The following is a 25,881-nucleotide window of genomic DNA, read 5'->3' on the forward strand; positions in this document are numbered from 1 at the left end:
GTTAATAGGTGTTAACCACGCACAGATTGTCCTTTTCTGTGGCTGAGGCATCAAAAGTGTAGTGCTCATTTCTTCCTTTTTTCAGGCCTCACCAGGTCCAACCCAAAGAAGATGAGCGTGTTTGAGCTGTGTTTGCACTGTCTGGCCAGGAAGAGAGGACTCCTCTCTGCCACAAAGGTCTCAGTGGGGTTTGTGCTGAAGTGGGATTCCACATCTGGGATCTACCCAAGAGCTACATCATACTCTCTTAGAGATAGGAAAGATTCATAAAGAGAAGACTTTGAATCAGGAGTCTGCTGTGCATTGCAACATTTATCGTCGTGATTCACATACCTCCAGTGTTACTGCAAATCCGGGCAAAGTGTGAAATGATTCTCTCTTTTATCTTGGAGGAAATGCAATGAGCTCCAACCATGCTGACTCTGAAAGTCAGCTCTACCCTGCTTTGGGCCACAGAAATTGTCAGGATTTTTGAAAAAGCTCAACAAACCTCAAGACCACAATCTAGCCAATTAATTTTGAAGTACTTTGGGAACCATTCGGGTTTTTTTCTTTTCACCTTATGTAGCTCCATAGAAACCCTTGGAGTTCTGCAGGTATGTACCTAGTTATGAAGGAGCTGGAGGCACTAGGAGGGCTGGTACATGACTAATAACTGTCAAATTAGAGGGAACACTTTAAAATCCCTTAAATCTCTCCCCTCCCCTACTTCATCCTGGTAACTGGGACAATGACCCTTTAGCTAGGCTGTCTTTCCCAGAGGCAGTCCCTTCACTTGAGGCAGGAGACAATCTGAAGCCACAGGCAAGGGGTTCAGAAACTTTATGACAAAATCATGACATGGGAAAAAAAAAGAGAGACTGGGTGAGCTGCAGCACAGAGGATCACAGGAGGGAGTAGCTGGCATGTGCATGCCAGTGCCAGAGTCATCAGACCTTCATCATGGGAACCTCAGCTTGACTGCCAGATAAACCACCTCCTTTTGTATTCACAGTTGCAAAATGTCTCTACAGCAGCTCTAGCAATTGTTCAGAGAGAAAAGAAAAAGAAAAACTTCTCTTGCATCCTTAGCATAGCAGGTGTTTTTACAAATTAAAAAGACATTAATTCTGCATTTTATTTTGGCCCTTTGCTATATCCCTGCTCTGCATCTGAAATGTTTTCTTTGCCAAAGAGACAAGCAGAGGCAGTCAGCTCTTTACAGACAGTTCTTTCAGGTTTATCAATGTTAAGGTTGTTTTCTTGTTCACATTTCGGTACTGTTTTTTGGTTTAGACAGCATGGAGTAACTGTATTTACTTTGCTGCCCTGCTGTCTTTAGCAGAAAAACTTAAGAAGTTTGTTTCTCATTCCTGTTTGCCATGGAGGCCTCAATCTCGGGGAAAATTGTAGAAGAAACTCAGTTAATTGAAGGTTAAACAAAATGAATGAAGTTTGTATGGTGCCCTGTGGGTTATTAGACTCAAGGTCTGAGCAGCAGCCAAGGGGAGTGAGTTCCAGGGCAGGAGCATTCGTCTGAGAAATCCCAGTTGCTGGACATGGAGGGGTCGAACCTGGGAGCCCCAGCTGCCTCCCATCTGAGCTTGGCTGCCATGGCTGGATGTGGGGTGGGTCCCCTGTCTCTTCCCCCACTCCTGGTCCAGAGAACTCTGCAAATGGATGGGAGGGCATGTCCCACCCCACGGGAGAGCAATAGGGACTTGCTAATAGTTCCAGGCGCCTGGCTGCTTCCTTTACTAGCTGTGGAGCGAGCAGGGAGCTCTAAAATCACAAAGACAGGCAATTGCTGGGAGTTAGGGCTGATGAAAGGGCTCATGGACCTTGCTACAATGAAAGTCTGGAAGTGGCACAGAGTCAAGGGGTGCAGCAGGCAATGCAAAGAGAGGTGGTCAGCGATGTGTCCTCTGAGTTGCTCTCCATCCACACGTCTTTGTCTCCCTATCAGAGTGATGCTCTGGACTGGTGCCTGGTTTATCTCCCACTTCAGTCCAGCTTGGAGGTGGAGTTGAAATCACAGGGTATGGATGCAGGATGGAAGCAGAGAGGCAAAGTGTTGTGATGTCCTTTCAATTTCCAAGTGTCTTCCAAGTGCCTCTTTCTATGATATAGAAGAACTTTGACGAAATAAAGCCATTAAGTGAAAACTGTAAGAGCAAAGATAAAGATGTATCTGGGTACACCTGCATTGTTATTTGTGAATGTTAAGCAGCATGTTCTGCCTTCCTATAGATCAGTTTGTGTATCTGTGCAGCAGGCTTGATATTTTATTCCTCATTTGTGCCATAATTGCAGGAGTCCTTTATGCCAATGTAGACACTGATCTCACTGCATGTTGGAATTACAAAATATATGAGAGAGCTGGAATAACAAGAATGTGTGTTTTCTGAAAAAGTAGAAGGTTTCTGGAGGAGGAATTTTCCCAAAGGGAGCTAAGTTTACAGATCTAACGAATTCAGGCGTTTTCCTTCTGAAGTTGACACACGCATGCACAAACACACAGGCTCTAGTATCTATTTCATGGACACATTCTTCCCATCTCAGTGTGTAAAGGTCTTGAAAGCAATAGCTACTGGCAATACCCCAATGCAACATATCTAATAGGTCCTTCCCAGTTTCAAAATCAATGCGGACACACATGGTGAAAGAAAGCAGAGCTTAAACTACCTTGCTGTCAGAAGCAATGAAACTAGCTGCCTGTCCTTGTGGACTTGATTTGTGGGTCCTTTGTTTTTGTAGTCTTGGTTTGCTGACTACATCTCAAGAGCTGTGTTGCTAGAGCAACTTTGTTAATCTAACGACTGCAAGTAACTCCAACTCCAACTGTTGAATGCAGGACTTTTCAAAATCTAGTAATACACTGCAGTGGGTTTTCATTGTTTCCCAAATTTTACGGATTAATAGGCTCCAGGTGGAAGGAAAAAAAGAGCAAATTTGATTATTTGTAAACTACCTCTGACTCAGTGGATCTGCCTACATACTTAGAGAAGATATTTTGGATCAGCATCAAATGGCCTAGCTCTGCTGACTTAAACACAGCATTTCCAATTTACATCACCTCAGTGTCTGAACCTGATGTTACGTGTGCAGACATGTAACCAGAGAAGGGACACTGCCTCTTCTCAGCTCCACATTTGACCTTCTCTGTGTTGGCCTGTGATTGTGTCTACAGAGATATGGAAGCACATGTATGATCACAAAATATCTATGCTTTGCCATGCTTTCCTCTCTGCTTAGATGGGAAATCTTAGAAATCAGAAACTTTATCAGAGAAAACTTTTTGATGCAACCAACCACTGGAAGAAACAAATGCCCCCAAAGTGGACCTTGTGATTTGTACCTGGTCAGGACATCCTGAATCTGCAGGCCAACAGGAGCAGAGTTCCTTACTGGCTGACACGCATTTCCCAGGCCTAAATTTCTGTCAGGATTTTTTTGGGTTTTGTTGGTATTTTTGTTTTTTACCTTGCCGTCCCTCCTGTCATGCTGCTGTTCATACTTCCCAGCCCAGAGGAGCTCTGTCCAGGCTTTATCTTAGTGATTTGTATTCCTATGGTCACCACAACAGTTCAGGCTTACTCTTTTGAACAAAATTAATTATTGTTAGGTTATCTGGGAGTTGGACTCAGAGACTCTGTTTCACTAATAAGTATAATTTTGAAGAGCCTTTGTTTAAAAAGATTTGTTATCTACTGCTTACTGGCAGGTTTTGAATCTTACATCCCTGTTGAGATTGATTTCCTGTACATGCCTAATTACTGATGACACAGTTAGATACAAGCTAAAGAGATATCTTGCAACTGGAAAAAAAAAGGAAAATAAAAACTTTAAGCCAAGTTCCCTTTGACTTAATCAGAAAGAGGCTAAATTTTATTTCATTTAGTAAAGTCACCGTGGAAGGATCCTCCTCCAAGAACTTGCAGCAATATGAGGAGTGTGTACAAAACATGTCCAGACATCAAACAGGGCAACTCCCAAAATGTCTCTGCATTTGTAAACATGCATCACATCTGCTCAGCTTGTCTGTAAGCATGAAACGTAAAACTTGGGATAGCTGTCTTATTAATTTGAAAGGATGCTAATTCAGGCTGTGGCTTGAGGAGATGGAGGATGCAGCTGCAGCTGGCTTGAAAAAGTTTTTCAAGAAAAAAAAGATGCCCTGAAAAATTAAATATGTTTTTATTAAAGAAAAGGATCAGTTGCCTAACCTGATTTGTAGTGGATCCCTAGTTAAGCCATTTGGAGCAACTGCCTAAGCACTGCTGTCGCTGTTAACCTTTTCCTGGGATCAAACAACAATCTTCGATCCAAAGGATGTTCACTAATGATGAGAACATGGAGAGAGGGAGAAAAGCTTCTGTGGCATTGAGATATGTGTCTTTTATTCCACACTATGTATGAGAATAGCTAGGGAGCCTTTGTTGGGATGTATATTGAAGCTTTATAACCACCACAACCACGGACTAGGCTGCTTCAGCAGGTGCACTTGTCCAAACACCTAGCAGAAAGTCTTGCAGTGAGAACGGGTAGGTAGTAGTTTCTAGGGATGTAGAGTGGCACAGCTTATCCCTAAGTTAGAAATATTTATGTAAATATAAATAAATAAATAGATAAATTTCCATAATAAAATATATTATAGAAATATATTTTACTTAGTCAATAAAGAGAAGTTTTATACCAACATAGGTGCCTGCACAGCAGGGATAGTACTCTTAGAGACTACATAAACTAAACCAATATATATTTGATGCATACTTATGTATGCATAACTATATTTGATACATAATTATAACATGGAGAGTGTATGAAGATCAGGTCTGAGATGTGGTGTAAAGTGAATGGCCCAAGGTGACCTTCATTCAGGGCCAGGCACTAAATGAGGCTCCTGGTTTAAATGCTAATGTAATACTGTAGTCACTACGCTCCTGGTTGATACACCTTTTGGACGCAGTTGCTGGAGGAATTTTTTGCCCATAGTTGCGTATCACTGTCCTTCCTTTGCAAGTTACATCTCTAAGATTTTACTGGCAGAGCTGCTGATCTGACTTGTCTCATGCAGTTCTGTCAAAATATCTACATGTACATCTGACTGTGAAGAAGCCTGGGGCTTTTGACTAGAGGCAAAACATGTCGAGCACAACAAGAATGAGGTGATCAAGACTGATCTGGACTTTCAAGAGTTTGGGGATCTGAAATTAAAAGAGCAGGGTCTTAGAGTTTTACAAACTATTTGAATACATAAATACAAGCACAGTTATGATTCCCTCACTGGACTACTTTCACACACTGGTTAGTGTAAGTATTGTCCCTCTCCCCTCATGACAATATCTAGTCAGATGCGCCAGTGAGGCACACTCTTTCCTGTGGAAAATGGTCTTCTTTGGGGATAGAATTTACACAATTTTTGATAGAGAGGCAGCAAATCTGTCACTAGTTGAACATGGAAAGCACAGTTTTGGGAGTGCTGCAACCTCCTGGAAAATGTTGGGCTTCACAATGTAGATATTAAATACCATGTAGTGAGAACTCCATGTGGATTTTGGCGGGGCAGAAAGGGGAAAGTAAGGCCCCTTCTAACACAGAAAGTGAGGTCTGCTTCTTACGGGTGCAAAAATGCCTTGACCTTTTGCCTTTGGCAAAACCTCAATTTATACATGTTCTGTGGCTTGTGTCACTTGGCCACATCCCAAGCTCACCTCTAGTGTGGCTACATTTCAGCAGTGTGGTGTGTGCAAGTGTCATGGGTTATTATCTACATGACAGCAGTACCCAGAGGCTTAAGCCAGAGCTGTAGCCCATTGCGTTAGGCACAGAGCAAATACACTGGCAGTCTCGCTCTGAACATCTCCTGGACTAGAAAGACCAGCAAAAGAGGAGGAAAGGAAAGAGAAGCAGCAGAAAAAAATCATCCAGGGCTGCACAGCGTGCAAACAAGGCAGCAGAGGTTCCTGCTAATGGGTGGTGGCTGTTTTCTTGCCTTCCCAGCCACCAGTGTTGTCTCACTTAATGCTGCAGAAGGTAACTTTTGGGTCATGTCTAGGCACAGGGCTTTTGCAGGGCAGCTCTGGCTTTTCATGCTGTGACAACCTAAGAGCATTTCTCATCCTGTACGACTCCTGTGTCCTGCTGCCAGAGTGACTGTCCTAATGCCCGAGTGACAAACAGGTACATATGCCCATGTAGAGGTTTTTCTAGGGCAAAGTTCTGCCTTCGAGTTTCAAACTGCTTGTATGCAGCAGGTCATTGCTACTGCTGGAGCTGGGCCTCAAGCACCTGGACCTCTGGATGCCACAGCCTCCACCTTACACTTTGGGCTGAAAGGTGCTGTGCAATGGATACATCGTCTTGTTAACACAGCTGATTTCCCAAGGGAGCTGTGTGCAAGAGGTTGTTTTTGTTCTTTGATTTTTCCCTAATTCACAGAAATATTCTCCAGAGTACAATAGACTTTATCCACGTTACTAATGATTATTTCTATTTGTCTCCTTAATAGGACTGAGGAAGTAGTGACTGGTCACCCCTCTGCAATGTCACTCATGATCCCCCCTGGACCTTTTGAGTGACTAGGCTGGTAGGAAATGACAACAGAGTGCTGATGAGATTAGCACTTCTCACTCTTCATAGTGTAGAAAACCCCAGGACTAACTCATTCTTCAAGCTCCTCAGTGACTAATAGGTGTTTTATCATCCTTTCAATTAGAAAGCATTTATCAGCAATCTTTGCTAGCTCACTGCATGAATTGACCTGTCATTCACTGTCTCTGCCCTTGGAACTGGTAATTAAGTTTAGCAATCTGCCTCAGCAGCTCTGACTGAGATACGTTGTATGTTTCCATGTGAGTAGGCAGACACTTTGGGTTTTCCTTCCCAATAAAAAAGGGCTTTGAGAAAAGTGAATGAATGGTCCCAGCAGATGCCCTGTGTCAGGTACCTGCAACCCTGAAAGCCTCACAAGCAGCGTGCAGTGAGTGGCACAGAGCAGCTGGGCTGCAGAGGGGTGTCAGTGGGGCTAGCCTGACTACCTGTGGCCCAGGGGCAGGAACATCTTTATTTGGAGTTGGCCAACATAAGCTGGGACCAGTACAGAGTGCTTCCTAGCTGAGCACCTGCTTCATGCCTAAACTTTCCAAACTGCATGCTTTTGGAACAGGAGAGGAGATTTTGCACTTCATTCTCGATGTTGAGGTATGTCAGCCTTGAAGTTTGGGCACAGATGCAAAACTCTGAAGTCTGGGTACCTCTTTGTTGTTGAGCAAGGGGTAAAGCAAAGCAGTTGCAGTGAAGCATGTTATGTATGGTGAAATCTGGGGATCAAGTACACTGACACAGGTCCTACACCTTCTCCGGTACAATTCTCCTCAGTGCCAGCAGAGGACATGTCCTGTTGACAGTGTAAACAGCAACAACAAAAAAGGTAACCCAGCCTCCTGCTGAAGGAAGTTTTTTAAGGGGGTTGACCCTACAGAAAAGTGACTGAACTGCAATGGCACAGTGTGATTTGCCGTGCTGTCACAGGTATTGCTGACATTGAGGCCGCATGCCTGTTGTTATCTCCTGGCCTGTCCAGGTATTGCTTTCTTTTTGAGAGGAAATTTACAGATTGCTTACACTAAAGCCACACTGCTGGTAAAGGAGCTTTCCCCCCTCATCTAAATCTGTGTCTGACAATAGTTGATGGGGGCTGATTTTCAGTAGCTAGCCCACTGTTTTTTTAAGCAAACTTGACTCTGAAAAAACAGACATCTTAAAAATACCCACACAACCTCCTTCACAACTGCGAAGGGGTACAGAAATGCCAGGGTCCCCATTACTCACTCCAAAATCAGGTTCATGTTGCCTGGCTTGGGGTTTTGGAGGAAACACACAATTTGCAGAGTTCACTGAACCTCACAGAAAATTTGGATTTGAATTTGTCTGGAGCTGTCCTGAAATATTTCTTAGTGTTTCTGAAAATATTCCTTACTCTGTTTTACCACAGGAAACGTCCTAAGGGGATTTTTCTGCTTCTTCTTTCCCCCCTCCTTCCACTACACCAGGTTCGTCTCCCTGCTGTCTTAAGGAGACCACCTACAACTAAAGGAAATAAAGACCTCTGTGAAAAAATACAGGCAAACCCAGTATTTAAGGGTGAGCTCCCCACAATATTTATCTAGTTGTCTGAGCTGGTGTAACCACAAAATGGGGAAGAAAAAAAATTATTATCATGTGGTGGCTGGGAGGATAACCTCTGTTTAAAAACAACAACAAAAACAAAATGCAGCAGCGTAAAAGTGATGAGAAAAGTGCCAAGTAGAGGAAAGGAAAAGGACCAATATTTATGAGCTAGAGTAGATAATAGCACTAGGAGGTATTGCCTGGTGAGGATAAAACAGCAGACATCTTTAATTTTGGAGCAGAGAGATGGGGTCTTCTATAGTTTATTCAACAGGTTTCTCTGTATTTATAGGGGAAAAAAGTGGTCCTGGATATGAAAAAAAAAAAAGAAAAATAAAAAAGATGGGCAAAAAAATACACTTTCTTCCCGGAAAACATCCAGAGGTTCCTTACAGCATTCTGCATCCTGAAGATCATGTGCCTTAACTTCAGACCTGAAAAGTAGAGAAGGAAAGAAACACTTACAATTTGGAGCAAAGGCCGCCTTTCCTCACCGAGGCACTAAGCAGGGACGTAAATTACAGGGTATCTGTTTCAGGCCCCTTTCAGTATACGGCTCCTATAAGAGCTCCAGAGTAAGATAATCCTCTGTAGATCAGAGGCAGCATGTTATTAGCAGGAGCTCATAGGTTACATTTAGTGGTGCCTGGGGTACCTTTATGCTGAAGTGTTAGTGTCAGCCCGAAAGCACATAATCTTTCTCTTGAGTCTAATTATACATTCACTGCACATGCAACAGAATATTCAAATGTGTTTAATTAGTCGAAAGATTGTGCTTTACACCCACAAAAGCAAGGGAGTAAGGACTAAGGATGAAAAGCCAAATAGCCTCTTTTATCTAATTGCACCTCTGACTGCCTGGGAGTCCCCAAGCACCAGTGTGAAAGATACTATAAAAATATTTAAATATAAAGCCGTAGCTGAATAAGCTACAGCCACAGCAAATGCCTGTGTTTCTGTTATGCTTAATGACTAGTCGAATTGTTCCTGATTTACACCAGTTCACACAGAAAGGGAAAAGTGTACGGTTTGTGTCCATTTGGCCCCTCAGTTGGATCACCTCTAACATTTGTGGTGTGGGCAAAATACCTTCTGTTGTTTGTAAAAGAGGTTCGTTATCTGTTTTAAAAATGCCTTATTTACATTTTCCCATTAAAGAGTATTAAGTAAAGTTCTCAAGGATTTCCATTAAAGTTAGGTTAATAGCTCAAATAGAGGGTTATATTTAACTATAAAGGCTTCACCCTTGAAAACAACACCATCATTTTATCTTCTCATCTGAAGTACCTTGTTTTTTCTTGTTTTTTGGTGTGGTAAGTTAACTGGATTTTGCAGGTGCTTTCTGAAATCTAATGGTGACATAATTGTTACATAAATTTGCAGCAGGTAAGTTTTTGCCATAGAGACTGTGGCTAAAGAAGAGATCTGGCAAGAAGGAGAATGAAGGATTGTGCTTCTGCCAGTTCACTCGCCACGTAGCCCTGGGTGAGCACTTTTGGTTGAGATTTTCAGGAGTGGTCACTCTGTCCCCAAGCCCATTAATGTAACATTATTTTGTACTCATTGCTGAGTATCAACAGCCCCAAAGGAGACCATCTCTGGATGGGCACTGGCCCCCAGCCAGGCATCTCCAGGCTCCTCCCAGGGGAGCCGAGTGTCCTGGCCATGCTCTGGGTCAGCCCAGCTTCATGCAGCTTTGGCTCTGCTTCACCACTCCAGTAGTATAATGCCTTTATCTCAGAGGCATTTTGGGTGGAAGGGATACCTTCAAAGTAGGGTCATCTTCCATGTAAAATCAGCTTTTTCCTGGGGCAGGGCAGGGGCCTGCAGATACGAGTTTTCCCAAGGTATGGTCTGTGGTATGCGATTTAGTGCAAAGACAGTGCAAGAGTGAAAGAAAAAAAAGCAAACCATGAAGTGAGCTGAAAATCCAGCTCCTAGAATTAGAGGAGTTAAGGGCGCTCAGTCCTGCCTTAACAGATTTCAGAAAATGAAAAGAAGCCACTGCTATTGAGGATTAATTAGCTCAGCTGGGATGGGTGATAACAAATGCCCTCCAGTGGGCTGTGACCATGAAGATGCTGCATCCACAGCTCATCTTTGGGAAGCTGCAGACTTTCCTCAGAGAATGGGTGTCAGAATAAATCTGCTCAGTATTCCCAAATACCAAGATTTCATCCTGGAAAGACAGGACCTTAGTGAAAGCAGAGTAGAAAATAGCTAATATTATACAATATAGTAATCATTTTATTTCCTTCTAGGCTGGGAGCATGGTGCCATATGCAGAGCATGAATCAGGATACAGTGAATTTATTCCTTTAGCACTTTTGAAAACCACCATGTCTGTGTATGCAGCTTGTGGAACTTGTCATGCAAAGACCTCTGTTGTTTTAGATACCCTTATAAAGGCTCTGAAAGGGATCTCAAAGAATACAAGATATTGAGGGACTGATTGACACTTTCTATGTAGACCACAGGACCATGAGACACAGCTCCTGAACTGTGGGCACTTGCTCTTGCTGCAAGCACTAACCCAGGGAAGCCTAGGTATCTACCTCCCTGCTCTCCTCCAGCTCTGCAAATAAATTCTAGGTAAGTTTTGGCAGTCTTTGGCACTTTGGTGCAAGCAAATCTCCTCCTGTGCTGACTCTTTAATAGAGGAGATCTGTTTGAGCCAAATTTTCTTCCTTCTTTCCCCTCTGCAGCTTCTGTCATTTGGAGGTGTAGCTGGGGAGCAGAGTTCATGCCAGTGTGTCTTCTGAGGAACAGGTTGGCCTGTTTGGATTTTTTTTCCCTAAGGGTGCAATGACCAGCCCGTGGAAAAGGTGTTCAGAGGAGTGGCATGGCTGGTAGGAATATTGAGGAGGAGGTAGTGAGGCTGCAGTTGTAACTGTAAGCACAACCTCTGGCCATAAATTTGATATTTTCTCCTCCTAAAACACCATCTGCTCGCTACTGTTTATATTCCATGCCAACCCTCACACATTCAGGCAAGTCTGTGCTACAGGGACACCTGTGGTCACAGCTCCTCCCTGAAGTCATCTTTGCAGCTTGGGAGGAAGGTGACCTCCCCTTTCAGAGTACTTCAGCCTGAGTTAACAGAAAACTGCCTGTGGTTGTGGGCACATTGCTTTGAGTGTTTATGCCACTTATCTGTTACCTAAAGATGGAGGTTTTGAAGACACTTTAAAGTGTTTTTTTTTCCTTTCAGCTGCTAATCTTACAGTGTCAGGAGCCTGCACTCATGAGAAAGTTGCACCAATTTACTTCAAGGGGCTTTAAGTTTTAGTTAGAGTGACATGGGACATGCTATACATGTGGAGGGTAGGAAGGCTCTGCAGAAGGATCTGGACAATGCTAGAAGCAAAGTGTGACCTTGCAGCTTCCCATTGTGCTCTTTCACTTCACTTTTCTGGTCAGTCACGAGAGCTCAAGCAGAAGGCAGCCAACTCTCCCCATCTCCCATCACCCTTGCAGGGTGTGTACTGTGTATTCCACTGCAGGGCAGCCCTCCCTGGCACGTGGTTTGCTCCCCGACAGGCTCATGTGAGCACTGCTGGGACTCCAGGCTGTGGATCCCATACTGGTTGAGCTAGGTGAATGACTCACAAAAGCTGGGATTGTGCCCTGCCAGCAAGCAGCAAAGTGAGCAATGATGCTGCCAGTCCTCTGCAGGGTGAAGTGAGCCTCCCCAAGGCAGGCCTTTGTCCCTTGGAGGGAGGATGAGGAGGAGGTGTAAATTGCAGCCAGGTTTCCACACAGTAACCTGAAGGCCTTTACCTCTGCAATGTGTTTCACAACCAGCACGGTGGGCCAAGAGATGACTTTTGTGCTTTTCTGGTTTTCCCACCCAGTGTGGCTCGGTCCCTAATAAAAATCAGTGGGCAGTAGGTTTCTTGGGTAACCACTTCTCCATGAGACAAAATGAGAGAAAAAACAAATTGGGAATTATGGGCTGTTGGATTTTGCCTTGCTCATTCTTAAGGCCTGTGTGCAGATGTGTAGCGCCGAAGGTCAAAGGCCATTGACTTCAGCTTCTTCCCCTTAATTTTTATATCCACTCTTACTGGATAGGATGGGTTCAGCCTGTGGATGCCTGTATCCCACTGCTCTTTTCAGCATGCTTCCCAGTGTTTTTGTTGGGGTGAGGACAGGGGCTTCCTATGGGAAGTCAGCCCATGAGGCTCATTGCCCGCTCTGGAACCATTACTGTGCTGAGGGATGAGTGAGGAGGCTCTTGCAAGGAGGAGTGCTCAAAGCTTGCAACTGCAAAAATCCGAAAGCAAGACAGTGGAAAGCTGGCTGGATAAATGTGGAAAGCTCTTGGAAATAAACAGCCCACAGAGGCACAGCCAATCTTTTTGAAACTGGTTTAAAGCGATCAGTTACTGAGTCCCACTCCATGTGGGTTGAGCCTGAGGGGAAGGCTGGCATTCCCTGTGAGGTGTGCAGGGGGCACAGCAGGTCCCTCTCCCAGCCAGGAGCCTCCTGGGGCTGTAATGTGGAGACGTGAAGCCAGCTGGCTGTGTTGGAGGCCAAAAGCCTCTCTTCCCAGGGGCTGGAGCAAAGTTGAGGGTGTTGAGCAAGATGCAGGGCTGAGTCTGGCGTCCCCCAATGGTGGCAGGGGAGGGCGAGGGCATGGCAGGGTTGTGGGAGTTGTTGTCATCCTGCATCCATCTGCCCTGCAACATTTTTAAAGTGCTAACATATTTTATGACGCCGTGCAAGTGAAACGAAATAGTGGCTCCTGGCTCCTCGTAACTTGTGTAAATTCCAGATGTGACAATCCTTTTACTGGCAAATGGAGATGTTTATCCCTGTGCTCTCCTCGAGTTGAATTAGCTCCCACTAGGAAGAGCTCGCTGAAAATGTGCCTGCCTGGCTACTAAATGGCTGCCTAATTGTCCCTCTGCCCCTTCCCGGAGCTGCACATAAAAAGTGCAATCCAAATTCCTGGGCAAACCAGGCAGGGCTCTGGAGAGCACTTCCCGCCCCCCTTCAGGAATTGAACGTCACGCCTAAAGGATAATGCAGGATTAGGGCAAGGGGAAAACGAGTGGCTTAAACAGATCCCAACTGCAGTGAGGCTCAGCAAAATGTGTCCTTATTCCCAGCCATAGCCCTCTCTCTCTCTCTCTTTTTTTTTTTTTTTAATAAAATTTGTTATTATTGCAAGGGGAAGGAGGAAAGGGGCCTCCAGATTGTGAAACAAGCGGAAGAGGAACAGTGTTAGTTCCCTGAAAGCCCCCAGCCCAGGCCACAAGGCTGCCTTGCCCTCTGCCACATGGTAGCCTACATGGGAAACCCTTCCCGGCCCTTCCCAGCCTGTCCTCCCCCACCTCCTCCTCCTCCTCTCCCGGAACACACAGGCACTAGTTATTAGGGATTAGGTGGAACAGATGCATGTAAGATGCTTACTGCCTTTTCCAGACGCAAGGCCACTTTCCAATCAGCTCAGAGGAAACAGGGTAATTAGATGGAGTCGCGGTCGGGGAGTGGGGGGGAATTAGCCTCTTACTCAACCAGAGCCTGCAAGGCCACCGCTTCCCCCCCACACTCCCTCCTTTCCCCTCCTCCCCATTCCTCTGCCTACTCTGTCTTTTCAAAGCTTTTTGTTTTTTCTTTCCCTTTTCCAGGAGGCAGCTGATGCCGGCCGGCTGGATGCCAAGCAGGTCAGGCCTCTGCAGCTGAAACTGCCCGAGATTCTTAAGCGGGATGATGAATCAGCTGTGTCCTTTAGGACACATCCTCTCTTGGACATGCTGCTGGGATGTCGTGTCTTTCTGCTGCTTCCCCGTGAGAGTGTGCTCAGAGCTGCTGGCTGATGACACTGGGTGGGTTGATGAGTTTGGTTTAACTCTTCCTCCTCCCCCTCATAAACCAGCTTTGTGCCCTGGTGAAATTATTGCCCCTTAAGCTGACGATAGCAGTTGTCGATGCAGTAGAGAAGGAGTGCTGGGCTTTGAAGGAAATGTTGCCTTGCTTGTCATTTGCCTGCTTTTAAAAGCATATTAAGACAGCTTTGGCTTGAGTGCCCTGCAGGCAGGAATTCTGAGTGAGGACAGGCTGGTTTTCACTGTGCCCATCCCTGCTCCCAAAAAAAGCCTTGACTGTTGGGGTTGCTGAGTGCAACTGCTGCAGACTGGAGGCTGCTGTACCCAGGCTGCCTCATGCCTGATGACTCTCACAGCACAAGAAATTTTTCTTTTCCATCTTCTTTAAAAGTCCTTGGGTGTGTTTACACTTAAGGGCTTGTTCATCCCTGAGGAGATTTTGCTGGGTAAAGTCCTCCAAATGTGGAGGGCTGTCCTGTCACTGTTATGCACAGGGCAGCTGAAACAAGGTAATGGTTATCAGGCACTGGGGATGATGATTAAGAAGCTGACTATTGTATTTATGACCATCTCCTCCCACAAGCTCCTGCCTTGCTTGTTTGCCTTCTGAGGCCTGACTGTACTGCTGTTTGTTGCGAGAGCACTGCTCTTTTCCAAGATGTTTGGTTTTAAAACCATCAGAATGTCCCCAGGGCATTTGAAAGGGGATGTACTGTGTCACAAAAGACAGTGTTCCCCGTGGAAGGATTTTTTTTCCAAGTGACAGGTCAGTTGGGCAGTAAACATGCAAAGGAAAATCACCATTACAAATGTATGTGACCAGAGAAGAGCTGACCCCAGCTCTGAGGCAAAGAAACCAGAGAGTGTCTGGACTTTCCCAAATGCAGGTGCTGCTCCACACTGGTAGTACGCTTTTGAACATCATGTAGATAATTTTCTGAGATTGACAATAACCTCTTTTCCTAAGCATACACAAACACCAAATGTTGAAATCCACTTCAGGGCTGGATGGAAAATTTCTGACTATGGTTTGCTGTCAGGAAATGCTGGTTCAGCAAGAGGAAAAAGATGTCAACTTCAACAGTAAAAAAGGATCAGAAAGAAGCAGAAAAAATATGATACCATTGAAGATACTCTCCTGGGGGCTTTTTGAAGCAGTGAGGTTTATTTTTCAGTGCCCTGTTTTTATTGTTCATTGACATGTGGGATAAACACAGCCAGAACAGAGGCTGCACCGTCTTTTTCCCTGTGGTTTTGCTTAGTATATGGTAGGTAACAGTTTCTACATACCCAAAACATCCTTCCCAGTGCCTACCTGCAATAACACAGGTGGTAACAGTGCAGGTAGAGGGGAAGGAACTCTTTATGAGTTTTTTATGACCTTTCTTTAGGGAGAGGAAAGTGCCTCTGTAAAGTACAAAACTCCCATGGAGGCATGCTGGGATCTGTCTTGGAGGTGGATTATCTCCTTCACTGACACCCTGCTCTCCTGGCCATGTGGGTTAACTGATGACCTAGTAAAACCATTGGCTCCTCTCAGGTCTTGACATACTCCTCATTTATGTAGCTGCAGCTACTTAGGTCTGGTAATTCTAAAAATGGCATTCTTCCTGAGCACCCAAGTCCTCACAGGAGTACAAAATTAAATATGCAGGACAAAAACAAGACATGGAAGAATAACCCTGTGTTGCATGGGAAGTGTGTGTAATTTTGGTTACTGCTCTGCATTTTTTTATGTCTGCCAAATACATGAGATTGACAAGTAAATAGACAAAAATATATATGCTGAAGCGAAAAAAAGCTAAGAGAAACAGTATTCTAGTGCAGTTCTGAAAACAGCCAACCAAATAAATCTCCCCAATACACAGCTTTTCTACCCAGGGTGGCTGTTTGGTTGAGGACCTTCCCAATTAGCATTGTAAACATACCAAAGTGCTATGCGTGTTTTAGAGTAAATCAACTACATAGATTATTACTGTTGGATAGCAATTAAAATGATTGAGTAGTCTAATCTATGTCCTGGTGTAGTGCCAACTATCAGAGCTCTGATTTATGCATTTCTTCCTCCTCCCCATGCTGCTTCTGAAATGGGACAGCGTGGGAAGCCTGGCAGTGCATGGGACAGAACTTCTCTCGGCAGTATCAGGCCACTTGTTCCTTGAATTCCCCTCCAGGAAGTGGGATGGTGGGAGGAGAAGAGACTTGGCGCTTCCCATCCCTGCTGATGAATGGGGCCAGGCTTTTTTTGGACTGCAAGTGAATTCACCGGGCCAGATGCTCAGGCCAAGCCCCAGGATTGCTTGTTCCTAGGAAGGAAAGGTAGAAGATTCCTGAGGTCATTAAAAAAAAACCATTATTTTGTGATATGGTGAAGTTCCTGTTTCAGAAGTGATGCTTGTGTTTTAGTCTCCTTTTTCAGTGCTGCCCCCTAAGGCAGAGGATACAAGAGGGGTGCATCATTTTTATGACAACAAGGATGCATCCCTCGCAATTGTGACTCCCTTTGGCTGGGATGTGGGATGCTGTGGCCGGCCTGCTGTGTTTTCTGTCTTTCTCTGGGACAGCTGAAGTGAGTACTGCAGTAACAGATACATTCGTGATGGATGGACTGGCAGAACCAACATATTTTACAGAGGTTAATAAGAGTTTTGTAGCTGTTATTTATTACCAGGACAGGGAACGCCTACATGTGTCCCTATCTCTTATTGCAGTAGTAACGCTTGTCTTGAAAACCAGCTCATCAGCTTTCCCCCAGGCACTCGTCTGCTTTTCCCCTCCTTACAGTTTCTTCAGGCCATGCTGCCCGTTTAGCATTTCCCTGAACTACAAGGGACAGACTGAGTGTCTGGGAATGTATGCACAAATCAGATGACACGAAACAGCCTGCATTTTTCCCCCCTGTTACTGGATCACTCAGGTGTTCTTGCTTTGAATCTCCCTCTTTGTTACCTACCGGGGCATTTGTGGCTGGAAGGTTGTCGGGACAGGGGCAGTTTGACACAAGCATGCACAGCACAGAGGAGCAGTCTGACCTGCTCGCAGCTCCACACACTGCTGCTCAGATGACAGTGGTGATTTTTCACGCCTGTTACTGGAAGAAGGAAGTAACTGTTTGCAGTAAGCCACGTACTAACCAGGAGCTGGATTTCTGGGGACCTTTACCCGTTTGTTTTCCTCTCCGAGTGACTTGCCTCTGAGCGGGACACTTTGCAGCCCGAGCCTATGTCAGCCCTGCCGGGGTCTGGCATTTGTCAGTCACTCAGAAGATGGGAGCTCAAGTGAGAGGTTTTCCCAGTTGCCAAACATTGTTCCTACTATGGGAGGCTTTTGGTCCCAACTTTAGAGAAGCTGTCAGTGTTCTGGCTGCTGGGCACTGCTTCTGCCAGCCCGGGGGTGAAAAAGGAAAGGCAGGGTTGTCCAAGTCTCTGGCCAGATAGCGCCTGGATTTCAGCGCCACGTGATGCAGCTGTTTAGCAGCTTGTGCATGCAAAAGCTGTTGAAAACCAAAGGGGCATGGGAGAAAAGGAAGAAACATTTTGTTTCTCATCTCCCCTTCTCTGCCTGTTTTTGTCATGCTGCTGTTCTCCTGCCCCGCTCCTCAGCTATTTGGCAGAATCTCTGCCATTGCAAATGTACGTGACTAATCTGTTACTTGGGGAAACGATTCACAGGCATGAATGACCCAGGCGGTCAGAGAGCTGATGGGATCCTGTGCTAGGAAGAGTGTTTTGGGGTTTTGGGGGGTTTGGTGTGCTTTTTTTTTTTTTTTTTTTTCTTCCCTAGAGGGTTGCTCCCTTTGTTAACTGATGGGAGAGAGATACCCATCGGAGTACTAGATGGATAGGGTCTCTGTTAAAGAGGTGGCCACGCTCTTCCCAGCCCCAGGGGCAGATGCGCTGCACCAGGACTGCACGTCCCCCTTCCTCCCCAGCCACGTGGATGCCGTTCCCTCGCGGTGGCACGGTGCCATCAACCACAGCGTGCTCGCCGGAGTGCAGAGGCTCTGGAAGGTCTGGGTGTGAGATTAGGGCAGATCCCTACAAGTTCGTCTCCCAACCAGCTCAGGCAGACACCCGAGGCCGTGGGACCGGAATGCTCTGACCTGAATACAGCCAGGCACTGTCCCTTCAAGCCCGGTCCTCGCCTCCCTCCACCACTTTGCTTTGCTCCGTTTCAGCTGTGCATCCTTAAGTGATTCAGGGGCTCCGGGCCAAAGGGCTCTTTGCCCCGCTGGGCTGATCCTGAAGAGAAGGGGTGATGTGCCAGGAGGTCTGGGAGGCGAATGTCATTTCATCACAGTTCTCCCGGGAGAGGTAGAGGGATCCAGCATGGGAACAACGGGGGTGGGGGGGCAGGGGTTAATGACTAGAAATGGGATAAATTAAAGAAGGGAACATGTAGGCCAAGTATTTGAAGAAAACATATGTCTAAATGTGGTCAAGCCAAGAACTATTTTCTCAAAAAAATAAGTAAATTCCAGAGAATGACTAAATTACTGGACACAGCTCCTAACTAGGTACCTTGAAAATGTGTTGAATCAGGCTGTTGGTGTGAATTACTCGCCCAGCTCTGGAAAATATACCCTAGGGAGTACCAGCTTTCCTGGTTTTCCACTGATCTTAATGCCAAAGTGAAACCTCCTGAGGCAAAGGGACATTAACTAACTTACAGTGCCATCTAGCCCCATCTAAGACATAAGACGTCTGTGAGTGGTTGCTAATTTTGTTCCTGTAACGGGGAGGCTGAGTCACTTCAGCTCTAACCCACCTCGTAGGTCATGTGCTTGTGCATATAAGTGTATCTTGGAGTACATCTGTGCATGCACTGGGATATATTTTTGAAAAGCTGTCCATGAGCCATAAACATAAATGCCTGATTGGGAGCCATCCCAGCTGGACAAATCCTATATGTTTTCATGGCCACTCGAGGTGGGGAGGGCAGCTCAGTGTTGTTTAGGCCTGTCTTGCACTTCCCATTGATAAGACCTTACTTTGGATGCCTCAGGGATTTGCCAGCCTGCATGTGCTTGAGCTGGGAGTGTTGGGTGCTGGATGCTCGCTGCAGGCTGTTTGTGGGGACGTCTCCCCAGAGCAGCGTTTGTAACAGCTCCCAATGCTCAGAGCACGGGTTTGCACTTTCTGAGGGGAAAAAAAGGCAAATAAGAAAGCAGCAGTGCTGCTGCTACTGCTCATTTTGTGAAACATGTTGGGAGCAGAGGGTGGTGGCTCCGGCTCCTGCTGCCCACACTGTGGTGTGACTGCATCGCTGTGCCTTTCACTGCACTCACTACAGACAAATCATCCCCTGAAAGATGGGGACATGGGGTGAACTCTGGTGACCCATCAAAGGCCACAGAGTGGAAAAAGATGCCTTGGGCTCCCTGGTAGAAGGGTTCAAGGCCCCTTGAAGTCTGTGAGTGTCCTAAAATTGCTGTGTTAGCTCTTTGGGCCTCTGCTTTTTGCCCTTGCGGGCTCCAGAGGGATTCAGGGGGTGCTGCTGGGGTCCATGGGTTTGGTGCAATAGCTTGGTTTTGAGTCTGCAAAGCTGGTGCCAGCCTTTCTTTTCTGTCTTGCAAAAGACTAATGCGGGGAAGCTGGCCAGACTGCCAAAGGTAGCAAAGTAGCCTTTTTCTGTGCAGGAAAACACCCATTATCCTAACTGGGCTTGGATTACCAGTGTTTTTTCGCACTTTCTCCTTTATGTTTCTTTTTTTTTTTCCTTGTGTGCTTGCAGTAATGTCCGTAGCCAGACATATGCTCATGGCCTGGAATGAAGTCGGCTGCAATTTCATCCTAAGGGAGTCGCTCAACAGGGGTTTTGTGGAGGCAGGACGCAGGCTCTGGTGGAGTTGCACGTGTGCTGTTAGACCTCCAACTGCACTCCCCCTGCCTTCAGCTTTGTGGGAACGAGGAGCAGCAGGCTCAGAAATACAGCCAGTCTGGTGCACATCTGGAGGCAGTAATTGGAGGTAAAGTGTGCACCTTCTGTTCTCGATTGAATGAGGTGTTTTCTTGCGTTAGCGATTTCAGCGCATCAGCACCAAAATTCATCCTTTTAAACACACTTGCTCCCCATCCCCCATGCTCTGTGCTGGTCCGAACCTTCTCCAAGCATAAAGGTGTTGGGAGCTGGGTTGCAGGGTCAGGCCTCTCTCCTGTAAGGCTCCTTGTGCCTTACTTCCTTTATCTCCAAGAGCAGCCAGAAGCACATGCTGCGGCAACATAATCATTTAATCCAGGCTGGTGAAACCTGTTCTCCAGATGAACAACTGACAGATCGTTTGCTCTGTAGCTCTGCATATGAATGCAATGTTTGTTGGGGTGGCTGGATGCCGGTGCCAGTTTTCCACTCCAGTTTCCAGCAAAGCCAAGCAGCAGCCTGACCATGAATCTGCTTTCAGCTCCTTCCTCTGCTCCCTGCAACATCCTTGCTGCAGCCACATTAGTGCTGGGGCTCTCCCTCCCTGGCTGCTGGCCACTGGTGTGGATGCAGTAGGTGCACAGGTTCCTGGCAGGCGGATGCAGCCCTTGGAGGAGCGCAGCAGGCCTCTGGCACCCGGGATAGGAACGTGTTTGCCTGGGGAGGCAGGTGATACCTGAAAGGGTGCAGCCAAAACTAACAAAGGTGTGTTCAGAGATAGATACAGTTTGATCTTTAGCCCCTGATACAAACCTTGCCTTGGCTGGGGAAGCTGCTCTGCCAAGCCCTCTCGTAAGGGCGTAACAGCCTGGTGGATTGCTGGTGATTCCAGCAGTGGGTTGGAGCAGGGACATGTACTGCTGCCTCCCTTGCAACTGCTGTGAGTTAGCAGGGGCAAGTGAGAGGGGCACCCCCTGTTCTAGGCCTCTGAAGTCCTCGGGTCTGAATGTCAGACGTGAGGAGATGGTGCTCTCATAGTCTCATGTGCCATCACAGAATTACAGAACGGTTTGGATTGGAAGGGACCTTACAGATCATTGAGTTCCAAGCCCTCTGCCATGGGCAGGGACACCTTCCACTAGACCAGGTTACTCAAAGCCCTGTCCAACCTGGCCTTGAACACTTCCAGGAATGGGGCATCCACAACTTGTCTGAATAACCTGTTCCAGTGTCTCACCACACTCACAGTAAAGAATTTCTTCCGAGTATTTAATCTAAATCTACTTTCCGTTTAAAAGCATTACCTCTTGTCCCATCACTACATGCCCTTGTCAAAAGAGCAGAGCCAGTGGTTCATTGCACATCATGCAAATGCATGTGCTCATGTAGGTTTTCTGAGTGCCCAGAAAATCTGTCATCTCCTAAGTGCTGGAGGTACTTCTGGTGAGCAGCCCATCCTGCTCTGCTGTGGCCCTTGTTTGCTGCTTCTCTGGTTTCAGGTTCCATCCCTTCCAGATTTTGTAATGCAAGCAGTAGCTGACACTCTCACGGCCCAGCTGATGGCTTGGTGGTTGCATGAAACCAGGGAGAGCACTGTGGTGTGCACTGGTGGCAGCCACTGCTCCAACAAACAGCATTACAAACTTACCGGGTGAATATGCAATGGTTTTGCAGACATATTCTTTATTTTTGGCTTAAGGAGCAAGCTGAGGGCTGAGACTTTACCAGGGCCAGCTTATGCCTCTTGAATTGCCTGATCTGCTTGCACTGCCTCTGACGATGGAGAGCTGAAAGAAGCTGCTTGCATTCAGATTGCAATCCAGATTCCTTTAAAACGCCTTTTCTGAGAAGAGCACGCCTTAAATATTTTTGGGCCAAACACTGTGAGAGGTTGGCTCAGCCTCCAGAAACACTTTCCAAAGCTTGTAGTCCAGAAAAACGTGCTCTAAAAATGCACTGCATCCCCCTGCATTAGCTGGTCCGACCTACTGTGGCCATATAACAGGATTTTTCTTTCAGCTCATATGAGATTTGTATTAAGATCTATATTTGTTACACAGTGCAACAGCTTCTTTTTCTTCCTTGTTCCATGTTATGCACATCCAGTGCCTGTCTCTGTGCTAGATGAGAGCCTGTGGGGCATTTAGGGAGTGCAGGTCTGGGCCGTGTATCACCCTGTCACCAGGACCAAGCTGGGAGAGGTCAGTACATGTGCACAGCTCGGAGCAATGTGTGCTGTGCTCGAGGGCGGGGGGATGGGAGGTTTGAAACCATCACTGGTATTTTATCTTCAGTTTGGCACGGCTCAGGTTTGTCAGCAAAACACCATGGTCCTGAAATTTCAAACCTGAGGCGGAGCTGGGAAGAACATCCTAGAGCTCCTGGGTTTCTGTCTAGGGCTTTGGACACAGCTTCAGTCAAAGATTCCCCCTTCCTGAAAGAAGAGAGATGTCAAAGTGTAATGTTTACATCAGTTGTGTGAAGTCCACTCAGACCTATTCAACCCCCTGCCTCTGTGTAATTTTTTTTTGCAAGCTTTAACTAATAAGGAAGGGAGTAAATCTTGCTTGAAGTTATTTTTCTTCCTGCTTCTGTGTCCCACCCCCAGGCGCCCCATGGCAGGTGCTGCAGAGGCGAAAACAGTGCTCCTGCAGAGACAGATTAGCAGCACATAAAATGATCTCTCTCCTCCTTGTGCACCCCAGAGCCCGGAAACTCCTCCATCTCTGCAGCCTTGCAGCCCAGCTGTCCCAAACCCCAGACAGCAGGGATGGATAACAGCAGGCTGCTCCCTGCACTGCAGCCCAGGCGATGGAGGAGATAATGGGAATGATTTCTTGGTACAAGTACAAGCATGAATCCTCTGAAGAAATACTGAGCCTAGTTGTGGTGGAAAAAAAAGGAAAATAAAGCAAATTCACACAGGTGCACACACACAACCTCGACCTCATGTAATGTTGGAGGGTTTGGTCGTGTCTGACTTTTTTTCTCAGCTGCTGGTCCTTGAATTCCTCCCAATGTGGCTCCACCACTGGAGCAACAGCTGGCATGCTGAGGTGCACTGCAGGGCTGCCAGCTCTGCTCACTGCAGATCAAACCTTGCACTCTGTTACTGGGGGATTTCCTTGAAGCCCTCGTGCCTTTTTGCCAGAGTGCTCAGATTGTGTGAGAATCGTGCCTTTTGATGGAAGAAAAAGGGCCGGTGGGGGGAAGCTAATTAGGAAAAAATGTTTCTAGCACTCGTGATTGTGTAGGAAAATGAACAAATAGGAAATGAGTGTGACCTACAATGAGTAAAATAATAATCTTTCTGCCCCGAGCAGGGCTGTATGGCTCTTTGGATGACGTGGTGGTGGGGGGGGGGGGGGGTATGGAAGAAAATGGAGCCCTGCTCAGTGCTGCAGGCCTGCCACTGCAACTGAAAAGAGTTATTTTGCCACTCTGGATGCTAACTCATGACAGGCAATTGCTTTAGCTATGTCGAATGAAGCCCAAGGAAGGGTCCATCACAGATTAACTCCTAAGCCTCAGGGTGTTTTGCTAAGTGAGGTGCCAGACCAGTCTGTGGAAATCTTGTTCTTGATTTATTATTCATTTTAAATGTTAGATCCTGCCTGCAAAGATGAAGTGTTTCCTGGCCTCACTTTCCAGCATTGCTATTCTTTCCATCCTCTATTGCTTCCACACTCGGTACAGAGACTTGAACTTTCAATACCTGCAAATTTCCATCTGGTTTGTTAGCAGCACTCCTCAGGAAGGGGATTATGAAAAGTTGGAGATGCTACAGGTAAGCATCCAAACAGTAATCCTGGCTTCCACAATGAGACAGTGTGTTTTGTGTGGTTAGAGAAGCAGGAACAAGACTCATGAGTGACAGAGCAAAAAATCTGTGATTGCTGTTTGGCAGGAGATACTAAAACTTTGTCAAGATAGGCAAGTATCTCCATTGTGGTCTCTGACTCACAATTCAAATATGCTGGGAACATTTGAGGGGGCTGGGTCAGTTCTTTAAGCAGTGGGAAAACAAGGCTTTAATGCATCACGGCATAACTTTGGGTCTGTGCTCTACTGTTCTGCTTTTCTTTGAGGAAACTGGTGTGGCTGGCAGTGGGGAGAGGGAGGTGTTGTGAAACCACACACACACACACACACTCACATGTGATTTTAATCCCTCCTAACAGTGTTTCAGACTCATTTGACTGTGGTGGCTGAACTGAACCACTTCTGACTTGCCCTCCTGAAGGTGAACGGAGGACGAGGCTGTGCAGTGGGGCTGGTGACAACTCGGTTTCAATCTCTGCTGCAGCAGCCTGGCTGAGGTATGCAATGCAGAGGAGCTTGTGGAGGGGCTCACCAGCCCCTTCCAGCTATTCAGTACCACTCTGTGGGCACAAGAGTGTCACAAACTGGCTGGCTAAACCAGGCTTGCAGCTCTGGTGTATGGTCATTATGGTGGCAAAAAGCAGCTGGGCTGTTCCGGTGAATCAGGCTGTGCGCATAGGAAGGCTTGCCAGCAGCTTGGCTCTCCTGCTTCCTTCCACTGCTGCAGATAACGCCATGCAGCCTCCCAGGGAGGGAGGTGCATTTATGCCCTTACCAAAGGTGTTTTCTGTTGATATGGTGTGTTCCTGCACATGGAGGGGAAGGCAGATATGGCCAGACATCCTCTTCCAGATCCTGTTGCGTGGGTGAGAGCGGCTGCTGGCAGTGGGGTTGCTCCTTCGTGCTTCTCCGGCTGGAGGCAGGCACCCATTTGGGGATGCTTCCCGGAAAATACAATTGTACAGTGAGCAGATCCTTTCAGTCCATGGCTTTGCACCTTCTGCTCCTGGCGGGGCTGGAAGGAGAACCAGGAAATGGTGCTGGAAGAGTATGGCCAAAAATGGTCAAGACCAGGTAAGGAGCAGCCATATGGCAGACGAGCTGCTTGCTCCATAATTAAGCCAAGTCCTCGGGATGCAAGAGGTTTGGCTGTGCTCAGTTGAGAGCCTGGCTTCCTGTGTGTTCCTCCCTGCTAAGATTCTGACCAGAAATTCCATTTTTGACCTGAAAAATCTTCCAGATGAAAATTTAATTATAAATGTGATGTATTCCCACAAGAAACTCCAGTGTCAGCAAATAAGCATTTTTTTCTGAAAAACTGTTTTATTCACACACACAAGAACCTGGCTCCCACTGATTCCATGCTAGAGCATTACCCCGGTAAAAACTCTGTTGATTTGTTTAATAAAAATGATTATGGTTTGCAGTTAGCATCCATTAGGCATACAAGTTGCAAAGAATTGACACCGGTCATGAAGCCCTCTCGCACAGGATAAATTTTCTTGGCAAGTTATTAAATCATGACCTATGCTATAGCTGTGATTTATAAAAGGTTTCTGGCAGTGGAGAAGTGGGATGAATCAATTTTGGGAGTGCTAACCCAGATTAAAACATTTTCTTTCCTTTGGTGCAACAAATTACTTGCTTTCTGCAGAGCAAAGGTGCAAGCATTTCCCTCCAGACAATGTGACTTGTAACACGGACTTTGTAAATATTTTCCTTATGTAAAGGTCTTTGCTCGTGGTTGTTATTGGTTCCATATTTACTTGGGATCTTTGCATGCAGAGGATGGCTTTTGGCTTGTGAAGAGGAACTTCTCAGAGGCTGGACCATTTCCCCTCACACTCCTGAGCGTCTCCAGGATTGTGTGTAATGCTCAGAAAGGCTGCTAGGGGCAAGGTGCTTTTCCACGTGTAACAGAAAACTCTGCAAGCTCATTAATAAAGGCCAAATAAAATAAAGCTTTGAAAGTCAACATACTCGAGAAGATACGCTGTTCTGGGAAACAAGCAGAGAGGAGGTGTGTATTTATGTGAACAAAAGAAGTCCAAACTGTAAACCATAATATATCTGTTAGTTCATTAATGCATCTGATGCTGACTGATTCCAGGGGTGTTCCTGCTGCCCAGCAGCAGAAGTGCAAATAAGTGGACAGCTGTGATTTAGTGCCAAATATTTGAACACATCGTGACAATTCGGGCCACCCACTCTCTTA

The 25,881-nt window shown here is 46.4% G+C and overlaps 1 long non-coding RNA gene across 8 annotated transcripts in view; it reads left to right on the forward strand.

Moving 5' to 3' along the window:
* Nucleotides 1–25,881, forward strand: part of LOC121674618 — a 41,583-nt gene that overhangs the window by 11,131 nt on the left and 4,571 nt on the right. For 2 of the 8 annotated variants that reach the window (XR_006019720.1, XR_006019724.1), the window contains exons 3-7: nucleotides 10,622–10,743; nucleotides 10,857–10,920; nucleotides 13,788–13,985; nucleotides 19,719–19,953; nucleotides 21,951–25,686. This is a non-coding gene — a long non-coding RNA (uncharacterized LOC121674618). Of the gene's footprint in view, nucleotides 1–4,487; nucleotides 8,125–10,621; nucleotides 10,744–10,856; nucleotides 10,921–13,787; nucleotides 13,986–19,718; nucleotides 19,954–21,950; nucleotides 25,687–25,881 lie in introns of those variants that run through there. The other 6 variants (XR_006019725.1, XR_006019721.1, XR_006019726.1 and 3 more) reach the window with 6 other exon arrangements.

The sequence above is a fragment of the Corvus kubaryi genome, unplaced genomic scaffold, assembly GCF_017639235.1.
Source record: "Corvus kubaryi isolate FWS band 111438036 unplaced genomic scaffold, C.kubaryi_AGA036_p1.0 69, whole genome shotgun sequence".
Classification (NCBI taxonomy): Eukaryota; Metazoa; Chordata; class Aves; order Passeriformes; family Corvidae; genus Corvus; species Corvus kubaryi.